Source organism: Capsicum annuum, chromosome 8 (assembly GCF_002878395.1).
Source record: "Capsicum annuum cultivar UCD-10X-F1 chromosome 8, UCD10Xv1.1, whole genome shotgun sequence".
NCBI lineage: Eukaryota > Viridiplantae > Streptophyta > Magnoliopsida > Solanales > Solanaceae > Capsicum > Capsicum annuum.
This window is the reverse complement of record NC_061118.1, coordinates 69714524-69734796: the sequence shown is the minus strand read 5'-3', so window position 1 is coordinate 69734796 and position 20273 is coordinate 69714524.

Here is a 20273-nt window from a genome sequence, read left to right as displayed (position 1 = left end):
AGTCATCCATGAAAAATTCCATGGTATCCTCTACCATATCAGAGAATATGGACAACATACATCATTGAAAAGTAGTTGGTGCGTTGCATATCCCTAATGGCATACATTTGAAGGCAAAGGTCCTATAGGGAAAAGTAAAAGTAGTCTTTTCTTGATCTTCCGGTGTAATACAAATTTGATTGTAGCCCAAATATCCATCAAGGAAGCAATACCATCCATGTCTAGTAAGTTGATCGAACATTTAATCCATAAAAGGCATAGGAAAATGATCCTTCTTGGTCTAAGAATTCAATTTACAATAATCCATACATACCCTTCAATCAGTGACTAGACCGATGGCACAAGATCATTATTCTTATTTAGGACTATCATCATGCCACCCTTCTTGGGAATCCATTGCATCAAACTCACCCACATACTATTAGAATTTGGGTAGACAACACGTGCATAAATTCATATGGTAATCTTTTTATTGACTACATCTTGCATCGGTGGATTGAGTCTTCTTTGCTGCTCTACACTAGGAACATGATCGACCTCTAATTTGATTTTATGAGAGCAAATTTTAGAGGCAGTGCCTATGATGTCCGCTATGTTCCACCCGATAGCATGGATGAACTTTTCATAATAGATTTCAAGGCACCCACTTGACAAAGCAATAGAACACCTGCAATAATGATTAGCAAAGTATTGTTCTCTCCTAAGAAGACACATGAGATTTATGAAGGCAACAACTTAAGATAAATTTTAATGCTCAATAATAGAGGGTTTTGTGGGTGCACTCTCATAATTTTTCAAATCAAGATCTAATTTGACTGGGTTCTTGGTATACGAGCGAAAACTTATTAACAAATTCTTTAATCACCTCACTTCCCAAGTTCCACAATACACCGACCAAGGGTTCATCCATAAGATCTTCCTCAAAGGTGTTATTCACCTCATCATCAATAACATTAGTCACCTAAACAACTTCCAAATCCATAGGTTGCTTTATAGATTTATACACATTGAAGGAGACCTCCTTATTATTCACCTGGAACTTCAATTCACCATAGTCAACATGAACTAATGCCCTTCTGGTGGCCAATAATGGACCACCAATAATTATTAGGACCTCATCATCAATTTCATAGTTAAGAATAACAAATTTAATTAAAAAGATGAATCAGTCAACTTTCACAAGAACATCATACAATACAACCACGATCTTTTTTATTCAACGATCGACCATTAAAAACCTTATTGAGGTTGGTATGAGGACACTCAAACCTAACTTTTGAAACACAACAAACCGCATAAAATTAATGCTTTCCCCAAGATCACACAATGCTTTTCCAAACTTGTGCACTCCAATAGTGCAAGGAATAGTGAATGTTCTTGGGTATTCCTTCTTCGCCACCATTGTGCTAGACATTATGGCACTACAATTGTGGGTTACCTATATATTTTCAACATTCATAACTCATTTATGTATAAACATGTCTTCGGGAATTTTAGCCTACCCAGGCATCTCTTGTAAAGCTTCTAACAAAAGAATATTCAGCGGTAAATTGTTCAATTTTGCAAGAAATTTCATGAATATGGCATCATATTTCTTCTTATTGGGCATTTTTGGGAATGGCGGAGGAATTTGGATTTTTGACAAGGGAAAAATTGGAGTTTCATTTGATTTTGAAGCCTTAATTTAATCCCTCTCTTCAAATACCTTTGGATTTTCAACAATTGACTCACTGGTCTTTGGAACCTCATCATTTGACTTCTCTAGCCGCTTCCACTTTTCATTTTCTTGTTCATCACTTCCTATTTTATTGGTATCTTCATAAAAATCAATAATATCTCTGCCAACAGCCGAACCGCTCCTAGTGACATATCCATGAAGTGACCATCATTCTTAGGATTAGTAACTATGTCACTAGGCAATCTACTTTTTGGCCTTGCATTAAGTTGATCTGAGATTTGGAACAATTGAGTTTCAAGTTGTTTAATAGAGGCTAAATAAGATGTCACTATTTGATTGAGTTGAGAAAAACCACTTTTCACCTCTCTTAACATTATATCGCTTCCCTCAACCTAATAAGATATGAGCAAGGGCATCTGTATTTTTGAAATTCTTTGGATCAATGGAACTTATTATTTGGACTCAGCCCTATCGTGAGGAAAGATTTGTATCGGTCATAATCTCTATCACTATCTATCCAATCACGATTTCTATCACAATCTTTATCACGCTAATATCTATCACGATCCCTTTCCTTCCAACCTTGATTCCTACATTTTCTTTGATAGGTAGGGTGGGAACCCCCGGTTTGATTCGATAATAACGAAATTTCCTCCTTAAGAGACTCTACTTATTCATCATCATAATCCTTAACACTCTTAGAAGAAATGGCGTTAAACACCTTTGGATGAGATCCTGGTACATGCTTGGTGAGAAGATCAAGTTGTGTCATAACTTTAGCCATGTTCATATATCTTTCCTCATCATTTTTCCTTTGTTATTGGCTTACAAAAGATATAGAGGGATCCCCCACAGCTACCTCAGTATCTCTTGTATTCCAACCTCTACTTTTCTTGGTCACTTGATATAATAAAATTGACGAAACACCACAAGATTTTTTTTTATAATAGAGCCTTTGGCCGCATTATCGGCTATCGTCTTGTTTAATTGATCCAATGCCTAGTAGAAGATTTAAAGAATCATTTTATACGGGGCGTCAAGATTTAGGCATTGCATTATCTTATTGTTCAATCATTGTCAAGCCTAATGTAATGGTTCACTATTAAGTTGGTAAAAATTTATGATTTCTGTCATGAACCTATTTTTGAGTCATGATGGCACCTACAATAACCCACCAGTAGGTAAGCCAACACTGTAACCTAGAGCTAATCCAATGGGTTTCCTTGGTAGGAACATCCAACATGCACCATATAGGGGAACACAATATAATAAAGACATTCCACAAAGAAACAACTAACATTCAAATACCAATCTCGTGACTTGATAGTATTAGTACAAGATCATCTCTACATTCGACAATAGAAATTACAACTCAATGTCTAATAGTCTTAAATAGTCTCACACATTCGTCTCGGATACAAAAGACAGAATAAGGATAAAACAAAAAAGGGCAACCCTAACTCCAATAGCTTACCCTGTCTCCTGATGATCAACTCCAAATGATCTCGACTTAATGGCAGAAACTAGAACTCGAGTCTACACCAAAAAGATACAAAAGTATAGTATGAGTACCAAATCACGGGTAATCAGTAAGCATCATCGGCCGACTGAGCTAAATTAAAATATAAGAATGATATAGAGTAAGACATTAACTTAAAGTCAAGGTACAAGCTGAACCTGAATCTTGTTCGATATCACTGTATACGATAACTAATCAACTAGAACATTAGTACGACATTCCATATCCACATATACCATAAGTTTCATACAACTTAAGTAATCATTTTGGTAGAGTAAAGCCACATATATACAATAACAATCATGTAATTATGATAATCAACAAAACTACCATCATTAGAGTATAAAGCAAAAGAACTTACCACGACGTCCCATACAGCCGGAAAATACACTCAAGGAAAACAAAAAAAGAACTCATCATGATGTCCCATACCACTGGAGAGTACACCAAAATATCAATTCATCAACATATCAAGGCACAACTACACAAGTAACTCAATGAATTCGCGGGTTGTACATTCCCGCCATGGCCTCTTACCAAGTTCCACAATCATCATCAATACCGCAATTTGACACAAGAAGCTGATATTGCCATCATATGGTTATAGTTATTTAATCTCTACCTCATTAATAAACTTCATGTCTAGCCTATACTAGCTAGCCTCCATTTCCATGAGCCACTAGTTTGCAAGTGTAATAGTATACTAGCCATCAAACAATGAAAAGCTATAAGTTACCAACAACATTATTCATTCACCCATCACAAAGCCATCTTCTAGTTAGCCTCCTAACTATCTAAGTCATCAATTGAGCCACCATGGCATCACATATTCGATGTGAACTTAACCACTCATTATACAATACTAAGTCTATTATCATTAAGAATATCACAGCCTTAAGGACTAGTTTCCATATTCTAGCTAAATAAGGTCCACCAACTAGTTCACTAGTCTTCTAGCCTACAAGTCATAGTCATTTATTAGAGACAACTAGTTATCACATAAGGCACATTACAAGACGAAATTCCATAACATAACCATTTATCCAAGTCAAGTAGATTTACTAGGTGAGACCTTGGTTCTACACAAGATTACACATATCAATTAGCCTTAACCCAAAACTCAGCATAATCTACTTCTAGTTACTAATTATCATTAATAAGGGTCACACTTTTTATCTAGTGATTAAAGACAAAGAAAGGATAACAATTTACCAAAGAAGACATCATGTCCCAAGTACACAATGGGTTTATCCACACACGGGATAACCTCACATACATCTAAGTATTCATATATATACTTACGACACATAACATTATCATATCATCATTACCTCTCCAGATTCATCGGGCATCATCATAACATCATTATATTCTCCGAATTCACTGGGAATCATCATAACATCATTATATCCTTCGAATTCACCGTGCATCATCATAACATCATTATATCTTCCAGATTCATCTGACATCATCATAATATCATTATATCCTTCGACTTCAGCGAGAATCATAATAACATTATTATATCCTCTGAATTCACCGAGCCTCATAATAACATCATTATATCCTCCAGATTCCCCGGGCATCATCGTAACATCATTATATCCTCCGAATCCACCAGGTATCATCATAAATCATTATATCCTCCAGATTCATTGGGCATCATCATAACATCATTATACACATACATATATAAACAATTCAATAAGCATTATACAACCTACAATGATAGTGTATAAGTGATGTAAGGTAACATATAACATCATACTTTACTATTAATCATCGCTATATAATATAAGTAGATGCATGAGTATGAGTATCTAAATGATATACGTAATCACCAATTTTCCAAGTAAACATGTTTATTAGCTAGTCAATTATAAGTCAAGTGCATGCTCTTTAGATGCCTCTTTTACTCCCATTTTTCACAATAATAACCCCAAAGGAAAATCCTTTACATAAACATTAGCTTAATCATTAGGCTTGGGTCATAGAAAGACTGATAACATAATTAGAGGTTCACTTGGTGAACTCATCAATAATCCAAGCGATAGCATAACCATAGGTTCAATTTAAAAGACCTTCCAAGGATATCCATATCATGACAACGAGATAATCAATCAAGTATACACATTATCCAATGATTGACCACATGCATATCCTACAATCGGGTTTAACCATTATAACCTCAATAATGTAACTTACACATCCTCAAGTATCTAGGTGACTAAGGAATTACATAGCTTAAGTTTAAGGTGGATCAAGTCCCACTCCTAAATCCCAATAATGCCAAAGTTCACTTCTTCATGACTAACTTCTACCCAGAATTAGGCTAGGTTATCTAAATCACACCATAAGGGCTTATCTAACCTTATTAGGCCTATAAGGGAAAATCATCTTCAAGTATCCTTTCTAAGTCACTCCAAACACTAAGGACAATTTGTAGCTAGTCATATCTAGGTCAACATACTCTTAAGGTTAGTCAGCAACATCATTCTACTATACTAGAGCAACTAAAGTATACTCATACTATTTATGAGACTACAAGTAGAACTATCCAAGGTTCTAGGCTATAGTCAACCATCATATTTTACAAGTTTAATAGCCTACGAGGATCAACTAATCCCAAGTGTCATCATTCACCCATTTATCAACTAAGACCCCGCCCAATCTCATAAGATATCATAATTATACTACAATTAATTTCAATCTAACTACAAGTAATCCTAACCTACCTTGAGTCCAAATTGCTCACGAACCAACAAGCTTTGCCTTCCCTTTTCTTGAAGCTTCTTCAACGAGACAAGCTATCATAACACAATCTAAGCAATAATACAAGAATGACAATACCCATTATGGCACCATTATGACATGGGTATAAAATGACACCAACCCCCAAGTGGGTCCCACCTTCGAAAAATGAGTTTTTGAGACCAACCCATTGCTCAACTTTCAGTAAGGAGCTATAACCCTCAAGAAATATAAGTAAATTAATCACAATTATGGCTACAATTGAGCCTCAACCCATTTGGGGTTTTGGGTCTAACAATCAAGAAATTAATACTAAACTTGAAAGAATCTTACCTTAGATTTATAACAAAACTGTATTGCACAAGTTATTCGAGCTTCTAATCAATCTACAAGACTCACTTTGAATATTTTGCAATCTATTAGGGTTAGATCTGAAGATGAAGGAACAAAATAGGCAACATTTTAGGCAAGACAACCTTTAAAAAAGAATTTCCCAGGCCTGGGTTAGCGTGGTCGCGGACTTTGCTTTACCGCGGTCGTGGCTCAGCGAGCCAGGCAATGGCTGAAGCTTGGAATTTGGTTTTGAGCTTTTCCCAATGCCTTGAGATGCATCCGGAGTACATTTCTAGCAAATGAGATATGTAACCATATAGATTTTGACATTTCGAATGCATTGGCAAAGTTGAATTTTGCATTTAGGGTCATTTTACTGAAGTTTTCAGTCGGTGGTCAATTAGAACCAATGAGGATTTCAAATTGGAAAAGTGGTTCTAAAAAACAAAAAAACCGCCAAGTAACCGAACTATCAATTCCAGCAAGTCACTAATGACTTGGGGCAACTATGGAGAAGCTATATCGGTAAAAATAAGAATTAACGTGGACAATAACCTGGAGGATCATTAGAATATCCATTACTAAGGAACTTTTATCCCCAAAAGTTAAAGATGAAGAAAATACCTAAAGTCTCAAACAATTAAGGAAACTAGGCCCGCATCTCACCCTCGACTTCCCAACTAGCCTACTCTACTGGGTGATGCCTCCACTGAACCTTAACAACTAAAATCTCTCTAGAACGTAGTCACCTCACATCACTAGCCAAAATAATATTTGGCTCCTCTACAAAGGTCAACTGCTCATCTAAATTGACTGAGTCCCATCTAAGCATATGAGACGTATCCAGAATATACTTCCGCAACATAGAGACATGAAAAACAGGATAAATAATAGCAAAGTATAGGGGTAAAGCTAACTCATAGGCCACCTCGCCTACTACACGGAGGATCTTAAAAGGACCAATATAGCGAGGGCTAAGCTTACCCTTCCTCCCAAATCTCATCATACCTCTCATAGGAGAAATGCAAAGGAACACCCAATCACCAACTCTGAATTTCAATGTAGGGAGCCTACGGTCGGCATAGGCCTTCTGCCTACTCTGTGCTGCTTTTATCTTATCTTGAATCACCCTGACTCTATCCAATGAGTTCTGAAGAAAATCTGTACCACAGGGTCTAACCTCAGAAGTATCAAACAATCCTATAGGATAATGACATCTCCTACTGTCCAAAGCCTCATAAGGCGCCATCTCAATACCCGAATGGTAATTATAGTTTTAGGCGAACTCTATCAATGCTAAGTTTTAATCCTACTATCCTATAAAGTCAATAACACTAGCTCGAAGCATATCCTTAAGCACCTAATAATCCTCTTGGACTGACCATCTTTCTGTAAATAAAAGCTATACTCAAATCCAGTTGAGTACCCAACTTCTCATGAAATGCTCTCTAAAACTACAAAGTAAATACAGAACCATAGTCTGATTGATAGACATAGAGGTAAATACAGAACCACAGTCTGATTGATAGACATAGAGACCCCATGTAAATGAACTGGGCTAATCTCTCAGCATTGAAGGTCATTTAAATAGGAATGAAATGTGCCAACTTGATCAAATAATCCACAACAACCCAAATACCATCGTGACCATAGGATGTATGAGGAAAACTACAAAAAAAGTCTATGGTGACCCTTGCCCATTTCTAATTGGCCTTAACCTGTTGACAACATAGGCAACGAGCTACAAAGTCTGCCATATCTCTCTTCATACTATCCCACTAATAAAGTTGCCTCAAATATATATACATCTTGGCTGTACTTGGATAAATAGAATATTTAGAGTTGTGAGCCTCATGCAGAATCGACTAGATCAAGTCATCAAATCGGGGAACACAAATATGACCCTAAAACCTCAAGATACATTCAAAATCTATAGTGTGTCTCCCAGACTCACCACTTATCACCCAATTACAGAGAAGGCACAACTTACTATCCACAAACTTACAATCACGAATCTATTCAAATAGGAAAGACCTCGCCTTCACACAAGCCAAAATCCTCGAAGGGTTTAAAATATCAAGAAGAACCATCAAATTGGCAAAGGACCGGATTTCCCGTGCCAAAGGCCTCTGAGAAACTGATATACATGCCAAACTACCCATACTCACTCCCTTTCGACTCAAAGCATTAGCCACCATATTCGCCTTACCCGAATGATACAAGATGGAAATATCATAGTCCTTTAGCAACTCTACCCATTGGTACTAGTGAACATTAAGCTCTCACTAGGTCATAAGATGCTAAAGACTATAATGATTGGTGAAAATCTCATAATACACACCATATAAGTAATACCTCTAAATCTTGAGCGCAAAAACTGTCATCGCCAACTCCAAATCATGAGTGGGATAGTTGCACTCATGCACCTGAAGTTGTCTAGAAGCATAGGTAATGACACGACCATGCTGCATCAAAATACATCTAAGATGAACACCAGATACATCACAAAACACTATGAATCCCTCCCCATTAACTAAAAAGGCTAACACTGGGGCTGGAGTGAGACAGTCCTTGATCTTTCCAAAGCTCAAATCACACTCCTCGGACCATTAAAAAGGAACTTCCTTTTGAGTCACGCTAGTCATATGGTCTTATATGGTAGAAAATCTCTCCACAAAGAGCCAATAATAACCAGCCAAACCAATAAAACTACGAACCTTAGTCGGAGACATAGGCCCAGCCCAATCATAAATTGATGAAATCTTAACTAGGTCTACCATAATACTCGTCTTGGATACCACGTGTCTAAGAAACGACACTGAATCAAGACAAAACTTGCACTTGGAGAACTTGGAAAAAAGCACATGCTTTTGCAAGACCTGGAGCACAATCCTCAAGGGTTGCGCATGCTCCTCACTATCCTCGAGTACACAAGAATATCATCAATGAAGAAAATAACAAAGAAGTCTTGATATAGTCTGAACACATGGTTCATCAAATCCATAAATGCAGCAGGGGCATTAGTCAGTCCAAAAGACATCACCAAGAACTCACAATGACCATAACGAGTCCTAAAGGCCATATTTGGGATATCCTCAGCCCAAATCCTCAACTAATGATAACTGGACCTCAAATTTATCTTAGAAAACATAGTTGCACCATGAATCTGGTTAAACAATTCATCAATACGTGGCATAGAATAGCGGTTCTTTACCGCCACCTTGTTAAGTTTCCTATATTCAATTCACATTCGCATGGACCCATTTTTTTCTTTACAAACAAAGCAGGGGATCCCCACGGGGACACACTTGGTCTAATAAAATCCTTACCAAGCAGATCCTAAAGTTGGAGTTTAGCTCCTTAAGCTCAGTAGGAGCCATGCGGTAAGGTGCCATAGAAATAAGTCGGGTGAATAACTAAAGGTCAATAGCAAATTCAATCTCATGGTCAGGGGGAATACCAGGAAGATCGGCAAGAAACACATCAGGAAACTCACACACAATAGGAACAGAGTCAGGTGTCAGACGCTCTATATGGTTATCATATACATAGGCGAGATAAGACTTGCAACCCCTCAATATAAGCCATCTAGCACAAACATAAAAAGTAATCCCCGTCAGCTCATGGCTAATTTCTCCCTGCAACACTACAGGAGGTACACTTGGAAAAACAATCCATAACCTTATGATAGTGGGATAACCAGTCTATATCATAAGATCAACACAAGTATTGACATCATTAACTACCATAACACATGATCTGAATACGTAATCCACTACTAAAGAATCACCTACGGGAGTAGATACACACAAAGACACAGATAATAAATCACTAGTCAAGTCCAATTGTGGTGTATAATAAGCATCCATATAAGAATAAGTAGATCTAGGATCAAATAAAGCAACATCTGACTTGTCGCATACCAAAATCACACCTATAACTACAATATTCGAACTCTCGGCCTCAGTTCTAGCAGGTACTGAATACAACTTACCACGCATACCACCTGGTTGGACACCTAACTGACCTTCTATCCTGCCTGTCTGAGTACCACCTCGAGGACCCTGGTAACCACCCCTACAACCTCATGAACCACCCCTACCTAAAGAATGAACTGCCCTAATAAGAGTCGTTTCTTGGGTTAAAACAACCATTGCCCCATGACTAGGGCACTCTGTAGAGAAATAACCAAGAAGTCCACAAGTAAAAAAATAATCACAAGCGAAACTAGAACTTGCAAATCCCACTAATAAGGCATAGCTGCCATGCCTAACATGGGCTACAAATGAAACTCTCGTGGATTGGTCACCGCCCTTAAACTGGTCAACTAGTCTAACTTTGAGGCTGAAAAGATGGACGTGGTAAAAATCCAGCATAAGAAATACCACCCCTAATTTGGGAACTACTATGGCTCCCACCAAATCTTCCCTGAAACTTGGGCCTCTTATCACAGCTCTCACACTGCATGTCCTCCATCACTCTAGCATGATCAAAAACCTCAAAAAACTTCCTACCCACATCAACCAAACCTCGAGTAGCTATCATAATAGGAAGTTCAATCCTCACACAAAGCAGCAAACTCTCTCTTACTCGATATCCAAGATAAAGGCGCATGCCTAGCCAAATTATGGAATTGAGCCTCATACTCAGTGACTTTTATAGAACCCTGCTCCAATCTAGAGAACTAATCTCTCAAGCAATCTTTAAGGCTGGATAGCATACACTTCTCTAAGAACATCTCAGAGAACTGAGCCTAAGAGAGAAGAGAAGATTCAACTAGCCTTGAACTCACAAAACCTTTTCACTAGTACTGAGTAGATAAGTCCAATTGAAATATGATGTAATCTACACCACAGGTCTCAACAAGGCCTAACCCATGAATCAATCCTCACAAGAAGTCAAAAAATCAAATTCATTCTCTCTATGAGCACAAAAAAACCTAGGTAGAGCCAACCTTAAGAATCTACCCAGCATCTTCTGCTACTCAGTAGACAAAGTAGGCTAGGTCACAACTGGCTGAGAGATTGCAGGCTGAACAACTACTGGAATAGGAGGAACCTCAATTCCAGAAGCTGCAGTTGCAGGCTGCACTCCTGTCCCATTAGTCTGCGAACCATCAACAAAAACCAACAACTAAACTAAAGCATCTCTAAGCAAAGAAGAGGGGATAAATCCTGGTGGATCCTAGGCTGGTCCCTGGCCCATCGATGGCTGAGGTGGAGGAGTCGTTGGCTCAGATGCAGGAATATGGTTCGAGAAAGGTCCACCCTGATCCTTAACTGGGGACACATCATAAATCTGGATCTCAGGACCCTCCTCACATATAACTGTAGCACGAGTCCTGGGAATCTATGAAAGAATAAAGTCAAGAGAATATTCAACAAACCAACTCAGACTCTTAGCATGATATGGGTGAAAGAAGTAAGGGACTCCTAAGAATGTCTTATAGCCTCTCAAAGATAAGAAACGGACATCAACATTCTGATCCGTAGAACTCTATTAGAGACTTGCTCTTGTACCAATAATATCGGTGAAACCTAGGCTCTAATACCAATTTGTCATGACCCAATTACCGAGTCATGATGGCACCTACCATAACCCACCAGTAGGTAAGCCAACATCGTAACTCAGAGCTAATACAGTGGGTTACCTTGGTAGGAATAGCCAACATGGACCCTATATGGGAATATGATAGAACAAAGACATTCAACAAAGAAACAACTAATATTCGAATACCAATCCCATGACCTAATAGTATTAGTACAAGAGCATCTCTACATTTGACAACAGAAATTACAACTCAACGTCTAATATTCTTAAATAGTCTCATATATTCATCTCGAATACAAAAGACAAAATAATGATAGAAGGCAAAAAGGGAAAATTGAACTCCAAGAGCTCACCTTGTCTCCTGATGATCAACACCGCACGATCTCAACTCAACGACGGCAACTAGAACTCGTTTCTACACCAAAAAGGTACAAAAGTGTAATATGAGTACCAAAATATGGGTACTCAGTAGGCATCATCTGCCGACTTGGCTAAATTATAATATAAGGATGATATAGAGTAAGACATTAACTTAAAGTCAAGGTATAAAATCAAACCTGAATCTTCTTTGATATAACTGTATAAGATAATTAATCAACTAGAAAAATAGTATGACATTCCATATCCATATATACCATAACTTTCATACAACATGAGTAATCATTTTGGAAGCGTAAGTCCACATATATATAATAAAGATCATGTAATTACCATAATCAATACAACTACCATTATTAGAGTATAAAGTAAAAGAACTTACCACAACATCCAAAACCACTGGGAAGTACACAAGGAAAACAAAGAAAGAACACATAATGACGTCCCATACCACCAGAGAGTACACCAAAGATGAATTTATCAACATATGAAGAAACAACTACACAAGTAACTCACCAAAGTCGCGGGATATACATTCCCACCATGGCCTCTTACCGAGGTCCACAATTATCATCAAAATCGAAATTTGACTCAACAAAGCCAATATCACCATAACAAGGTTATAGTTATTTAATCTCTAACTCATTAATAAACTTTATGTCTAGCCTATACTAGCTAGCCTCCATTTCCATGAGCCACTAGTTTACAAATTTAATAGTTTAATAGCTATCAAATAAGGAAAAGCTACAAGTTACCAACACTATTATTTATTCACCCATCATAATGTCATCTTCTAGTTAGCCTCCTAACTATATAAGTCATCAATTAAGCCACCAAGTCATCATATATTAGATGTCAACTTGACCACTCATCATACAGTACTAAGTCTATTTCATTGAGCAAATCACAACCTTAAGGACTAGTTTCCATATTCTATCTAAGTAAGGTCCACCAACTTCACTAGGCTTCTAGCCTACAAGTCATAGTCATTAATTAAAGACAACTAGTTATCACATAAGCCACTTTACTAGGCAAAATTCCATAACATAACCATTTATCCAAGTCAAGTAGATTTACTAGGTGTGCCCTTAGTTCTACACAAGATTACACATATCAATTCACCATAGCCCAATACTCAGCATAATCTACTTCTAGTTACTAATCAGAGTTAACAATGGTTACACTTTTATCCAGTGATTAAAGACAAAGAATGGATAATAATTTACCAATGAAGACATCATGTCCCAATTACACAATAGGTTTATCCACACACGGCATAACCTCACATACATCCATGTATTCAAATATATACTTACCATACATAACATTATCATATCATCATTACCTCATTTGGATTCACCAGGCATCATCATAACCTAATTATATCCTCCGTATTCACTAGGCATAATCATAACATCATTATATCCTCCTGTTTCCCTAGGCATCATCATAATATTATTTTATTCTCTGGATTCACCGAGCATCATCATAACATCATTATATCCTCCAAATTCATCGGGCATTTTCATAGCATCATTATATATTCACTGAGCATTATAATAACATCAGTATAAACACATATATGTAGATAATTTAATAAGAACATACAACCCATAATGATAGAGTATAAGTGATGCAAGGTTACACATAACATCATATTTTACTATTAATCACCATTGCATAATATAGTATATGCATGAGCATGAGTATCTAAATGATATGCGCAATCATCGCTTTTCCAAGATAATATGTTTATTAGCAAGTAAACTATAAGTCAAGTGCATACTCTCTAGATACCTCTTTTACCCCACTTTTCACAACACTAACCCCAAAGTAAAATCCTTCACATAAACATTAGCTTAATTATTAGGCTTGGGTCACTACAAGAGTGATAACATAATTAGAGGTTCACTTGGTAAACTCATCAATAAGCCAAGTGATAGCATAACCATAGGTTTAATTTACAAGACCTTCAAAGGGTATCCATATCATGACAACAAGATAATCAATAAAGTATACACATTATCAAACAATTGACCATCAGGTTTAACCATTATAACCTCAATAACGTAACCTAGACGTTCCTAAAATATCTAGGTCACTAAGGAATTGCATAGCTCAAGCGTAAGGTGTGTCAAGTCCCACTCCTAAATCCTAATAATGCGAAATTTTACTTTTACAAGACTAACTTCTACTCGTAATTAGGCTCGGTTATCTAAATTACACCATAAGGGCTTATCAATCATTACTAAGCCTATAGGGATAAATCTTCTTTATGTATCCTTTCGAAGTTACCCCAAACACTAAGGCCAATTCATAACTAGTCATATCTAGGTCAACATATTCTGAAGGTTAGTCAACTACATCATTCTCCTCTACTAGAATAGCTAAAGTATTCTCATTCTCTTTATGAGACTATAAGTAGAACTATTCAAGGTTCTAGGCTATAGTTAAGCATTATATTTTACAAGTTTAATAGCCTATGAGGATCAGCAAATCCCCAAGCATCATTATTCACCCATTAATCACCCTAAAACCTAACCTAATCATACAAGTAGTCATAATTATACAACAATTAAGCTCAATCTAACTATAAGTAAACCTAACCTACCTTGAGTCCAAATTGCTCTCGAACCAACGAGTTTTGCTTACATATTTCTTGAAGCTTCTTCCATGAGCCAGCTATCAACAACATAATCTAAGAATCATTACAAGATGGACAACACCCATTATGGCACCATTATCCCATGGTTCAAAAATTACATCAAACCCTTAAGTGGGACCCACCTTTAGAAAATGAGTTTCTAAGACCAACCAATTGCTCAACTATCATAGGGAGCCATAACCCTCAAGAAATTTGAGTAAATCAATCATATTTGTGTCTTCACTTGAGCCTCAAAGTGATATAGGTTTTGGATTTAGAAATAAAAAAATTAACAACAAAATAGAAGGAATCTTACCTTAAATTTGTAGAAAAAATGGATTACACAAGTTATTCAAGCTCCTGATCAACCCACAAGACTCGCTTTGAAAATTTTACACTCTATTAGGATTTTAGATCTCAAGAGGGAGTCACAAATGGACAAACTTTCGAGTAAGACAGCCTTTAAATAGGCATTGTCCAGGTCTCGGGTAGGATGGTCATAGACCCTACTTAGCCGTAGTCGCAGGCACCACATTCACACTTCACCCACTAGGATCTTGGTATTTCTCTCTATGTCAGGCAATGGCTAAATTTTGGAACTTGGTTTTGAGCTTCGTCCAATGCCTCGAGATACATCCAAAGTCCATTTCAAGCAAATGAGATATGTAACCACATTGATTTTGATGTTCTAGATGCATTGGAAAAGTCAAATTTTGTATTATGGTCACTTTACTAAAGTTTTTGCTCGGTAGTCAATAGAACCAACAAAGACTTCAAATTTGGAAAATGGTTCTAAAAACCAAACGAACCGTTAGGTAACCAAACTATTGGCTCCAGTAAGTCGTTAATGAGTTAGGGCAGCTATGGAGAAGCTCTATTTGCAAAAATAAGTAAAAATGCAGACAATGACCAGAAGGGTCATTACAACATCCACTACTAAGTAACTTTCATCCCCAAAAGTTAAAGATGAAGAAAATACCTAAAGTCTCGAACAAATGAGGATACTGGGCCCGTATCTCACTCTCAATCTCCAAGGTAGCCTCCTCCACTGGGTGATACCCCTACTGAATCTTGACTACCTAAATCTCTCCAGAATGTAGTCACCTCACATCGCTAGCCAAAATTAGCACGGGCTACTCCACAAAGGTTAACAGCTCTTCTAACTAGACCGAGTCCCATCTAAGCACATGAGAAAGATTAGGAATATACTTCCACAACATAAACACATGAAAAACTAGATAACAGCGGTAAAGTCTAGAGGTAAAGCTAACTTATAGGTTGCCTCACACACTACACGAAGGAACTCAAAAGGACCAATATAGCAAGGGCTTAGCTTACCCTTCCTCCTAAATCTTATCATACCTAGCATAGGGGAAACATGAAGGAACGCACACTCACTAACTCTGAATCTCAAGGCATAGAGTCTATGATTGGCGTAGGCCTTCTGCCTACTCTATACTCCTCTCAGCCTATCCTGAATCACACTGATTCTATCCAATAAGTCCTGAAGCAAATCTATACCATAGTGTCTAACCTCGAAAGTCTCAAACCATCTTATAGAAGAATGATATCTCCTATCATACAAAGCCTCATAAGGAACCATCTCAATAATCAAATGGTAATTATCATTGTAGTCAAACTTTGCCAATACTAAGTGTTGATCCCATTATCCTCCAAAGTCTATAACACAGGCTCAGAGTATATCCTCAAGCACCTAAATAGTTTGCTTAGGCTGACCATCTATATGCGGATGAAAGGTTATACTCAAATCCAGTCGAGTACCTAACTACTCCTGAAATTCTCTCTAAAACCATAAAGTAAATGCAGAACCAAGGTCTGATATAATATACAAATAGACCCATGCAAATAAAGTATCTCTCAAACATTAATCTGGGTTAACCTTTTAGTATTGAAGGTCATCTGAATAGGAAGGAAATATACCTACTTGGTCAAATGATCCACAATAACCCAAATACCATTATGACCATGAGAAGTACAAGGCAAATCACTAATGAAGTCCAAGGTAATCCTTTCCTATTTCCACTCGGGAATGGGTAACCTCTGAGTTAAACAACCTGGACACTGATGCTTGGCCTTAACCTGCTGATAACATAGGAAATAGTCTATAAAGTTTGCCACATCTCTCTTTATATTATCCCACCAATAAATTTGCCTCAAATCTCTATACATCTTGGTCGTACTGTGATGAATAAAATATCTAGAGCTTTGAGTCTTAGGCAGAATCGACTAAATCAAGTCATCAAATCAGGGAACACAAATATAACCCTAAAATCTTAGGATACCATCAGAATCTTTGGTGTGTCTCCCATACTCACCACTCATCACCCGATTATGAAAAAGGTACAACTTACTATCCTCAAATTAACGATCACGAATCTTCTCAAACAAGGAAGACCTCATCTCCATACAAGATAAAATCCTTGCGGGATCCGAAATATCAAAGCAAACTATCAAATTGGCTAAGGATTAGATGTCCCATGCAAAGGGCCTCTGAGAAACTAATATACATACCAAACTACCCATGCTCACTTCTTTGTGACTCAAGGCATCAGCCACTACATTTGCCTTACCTGGAAGATTCAAGTTGGATATATTGTAGTCCTTTACCAACTCTATCCATCTGTAATGGTGAGCATTAAGCTCTCGTTGGGTCATAAAATGCTGAAAACTACGATAATCATTGAAAATCTAAAAATACACACCATACAAGTAATGCCTCCAAATCTTGTGTGCAAAAACTATCGCTGCCAACTCCAAATCATGAGTGGGGTAGTTTCGCTCATGCACCTTATGCTGTCTAGAAGCATAAGCAATGACACAACCCTACTGCATCAAAACATATCCAAGACCAACACCAGATGCATCACAAAACAATGTAAATTTTCTCCCTCAACTGGAAGAGCTAACACTGGGGCTGAAGTGACACAATCCTTGAGCTTTCCAAAGCTTAACTCTTACTCCAAGAACCATCAAAAAGGAACTTTCTTCCGATTCAATCTATTCATAGGGGATGATATGGTAGCAAAGTTCTTAACAAAGTACCTATAATATCCTGCCAAACCAATGAAACTGTGAACCTTAGTCGGAGAGGTAGACTTAGCCCAATCACGAATCGCTGAAATCTTAGTTGGATCTACCATAATACCCCCTTATATACCACGTGTCTAAGAAATGACACTAACTCAAGCCAAAACTTGGACTTGGAGAACTTGGCAAACAACACATTCTCTCGCAAGACCTGGAGCACAATTCTCAAGTGTTGCACATGCTCCTCACTATTCCTCTAGTACATAAGAATAACATCAATGAACACAATAAAAAAAGAGTCTAGTTAGGGTCTGAACACACGATTCATCAAATCCTTAAATATGTCTGGGGCATTAGTCAGCCCAAAATACATTACCATGAACTCATAGTGACTATAACGGGTCCTAAAGGCCATCTTCTAGATATTCTCAGCCCGAATCCTCAACTGGTGATAATCCAACCTCAAATCTATCTTATAAAATATAGTTGTTCCCTAAAGCTGGTCGAATAAATTATTAATACGAGTCATAGGACAATGGTTCTTTACAGTCACCTTGTTAAGCTATCTATAATCAATAAACATGCCATCAAATCATCTTTTTTTATTAAAACAAAAATAGGGGCTCCCCACGGGGACACACCCGATCTAATGAAAACCTTACCAAGAAGATCTTGGAGCTGGGAGTTTAACTCTTTAAGCTCAACAGGAGCCATACGGTAAGGGTGCCATTGAAATAGCTCGGGTGCCAAACTCAAGGTCAATAGCAAACTTAATCTCACGGTTAGAGGGGATACCAGGAAGATCGGGATGAAACACATTAGGAAACTCACACACAATAGGGATAGAGTCAAGAATCTGATTCTCTACAGGGGGATCACATACATGAGAAATACCACCCCTAAATTAGGAACAACTATGGCTCCCACCAAATCTTCCCTAAAACTTGGGCGTCTTATAGTGGCCCTCATGCTGCATGTCCTCCATCACTCTAGCATGATCAAAAACCTCAGCAAAAGTCCTACCCACGGCAACCAAAATCCGAGTAGTAATCCGAATATGAAGTTGTAATCCTCTCACAAACCACCGAACTCTCTCCGACTCTATTTCCAAGATAGAAGTTGCATGCTAAGCCAACTCATGGAAATAACCCTCAAACTTAGCGAGTGTCATAGAACCCTACTCCAATCGAGGGAACTGATCTCTCAAACGATCTCTGAGGCTTTACGGCATACACTTCTCTAAGAATATCTTAGAGAAATGAGCCCAAGAGAGAGGGGGAAAGATCCAACTATCCTAGAACTTACAAAACCCTTCCACCAGTGACGAGCAGATAAGTCCAATTGAAATATGGTGTAATCCATACCACGGTGTCAACAAGGCCTAACCCACGAAGCCTATTCTCACTAGCAGTTAGAAACTCAAACGCATTCTCTCTACACTACTAAAAATATAGAAAAACCAACCTTAAAAAATCGACCACAAATCCGACCACATATGGTCAAAAAAATCTGACCACATATGGTTAGTTTTTTATCATTTTTTTAAAAAATAATTATTTTTAAAAAAGTGACCACATATGGTCACTTTTATATTTTATAATTTTAAAATAATTATTTCAATAATGTTTATATTAATTATTATTTATTTTACAAATAAAAAAAAATAGATCACTTATGGTTGGTTTTTAATTTATAAAAAAATAAAAGAAAATATTTTTATAAAACCAACAACAAGTGGTCCGTTTTGGTGTTAAAAAATATTTAAAAAAATTATTTAGGAAACCGACCACTTGTGGTCAGTTTTTATTAGAAAATAATTATATTTATAATCTAATATATTATTTTTTGAAATTACATTAATTACACGTAGTACATAACCAATATAATAACAATAAAAATTAATCAATCTTAGATTTTAAAAAAAACTTATACTAAAAAATATATCAAATAAAATAAATAAATTACGTTAAATATAATCTTTATCCTTTACTTATGTTTCAATATATAAAATAAATATTTTCCTTTATATATACGTTAAATGACGTTAAACATGCATAATATTTGTATAATGAATATGTGTGTGTGTATTTATATATATATCATACCATTAAAATAATGATATTATGCTACTATTGCAGTCATAATAATGTAATATATAACTGATAATTCATCAGAATATAATGAATGTGTTCTACTAAGAGGTAATATACTTATGGATGTGATGTATATAGTATGCATTCAGGAGTTCATATATATAAATATTTATATTTATGTATATATATATATGATGTAGTGATCGATTGATGAACGATGTAGCCAAAACCTAGTAGAATCTATCTAAACATATTGAATACCTTGATTTGAAACTATAG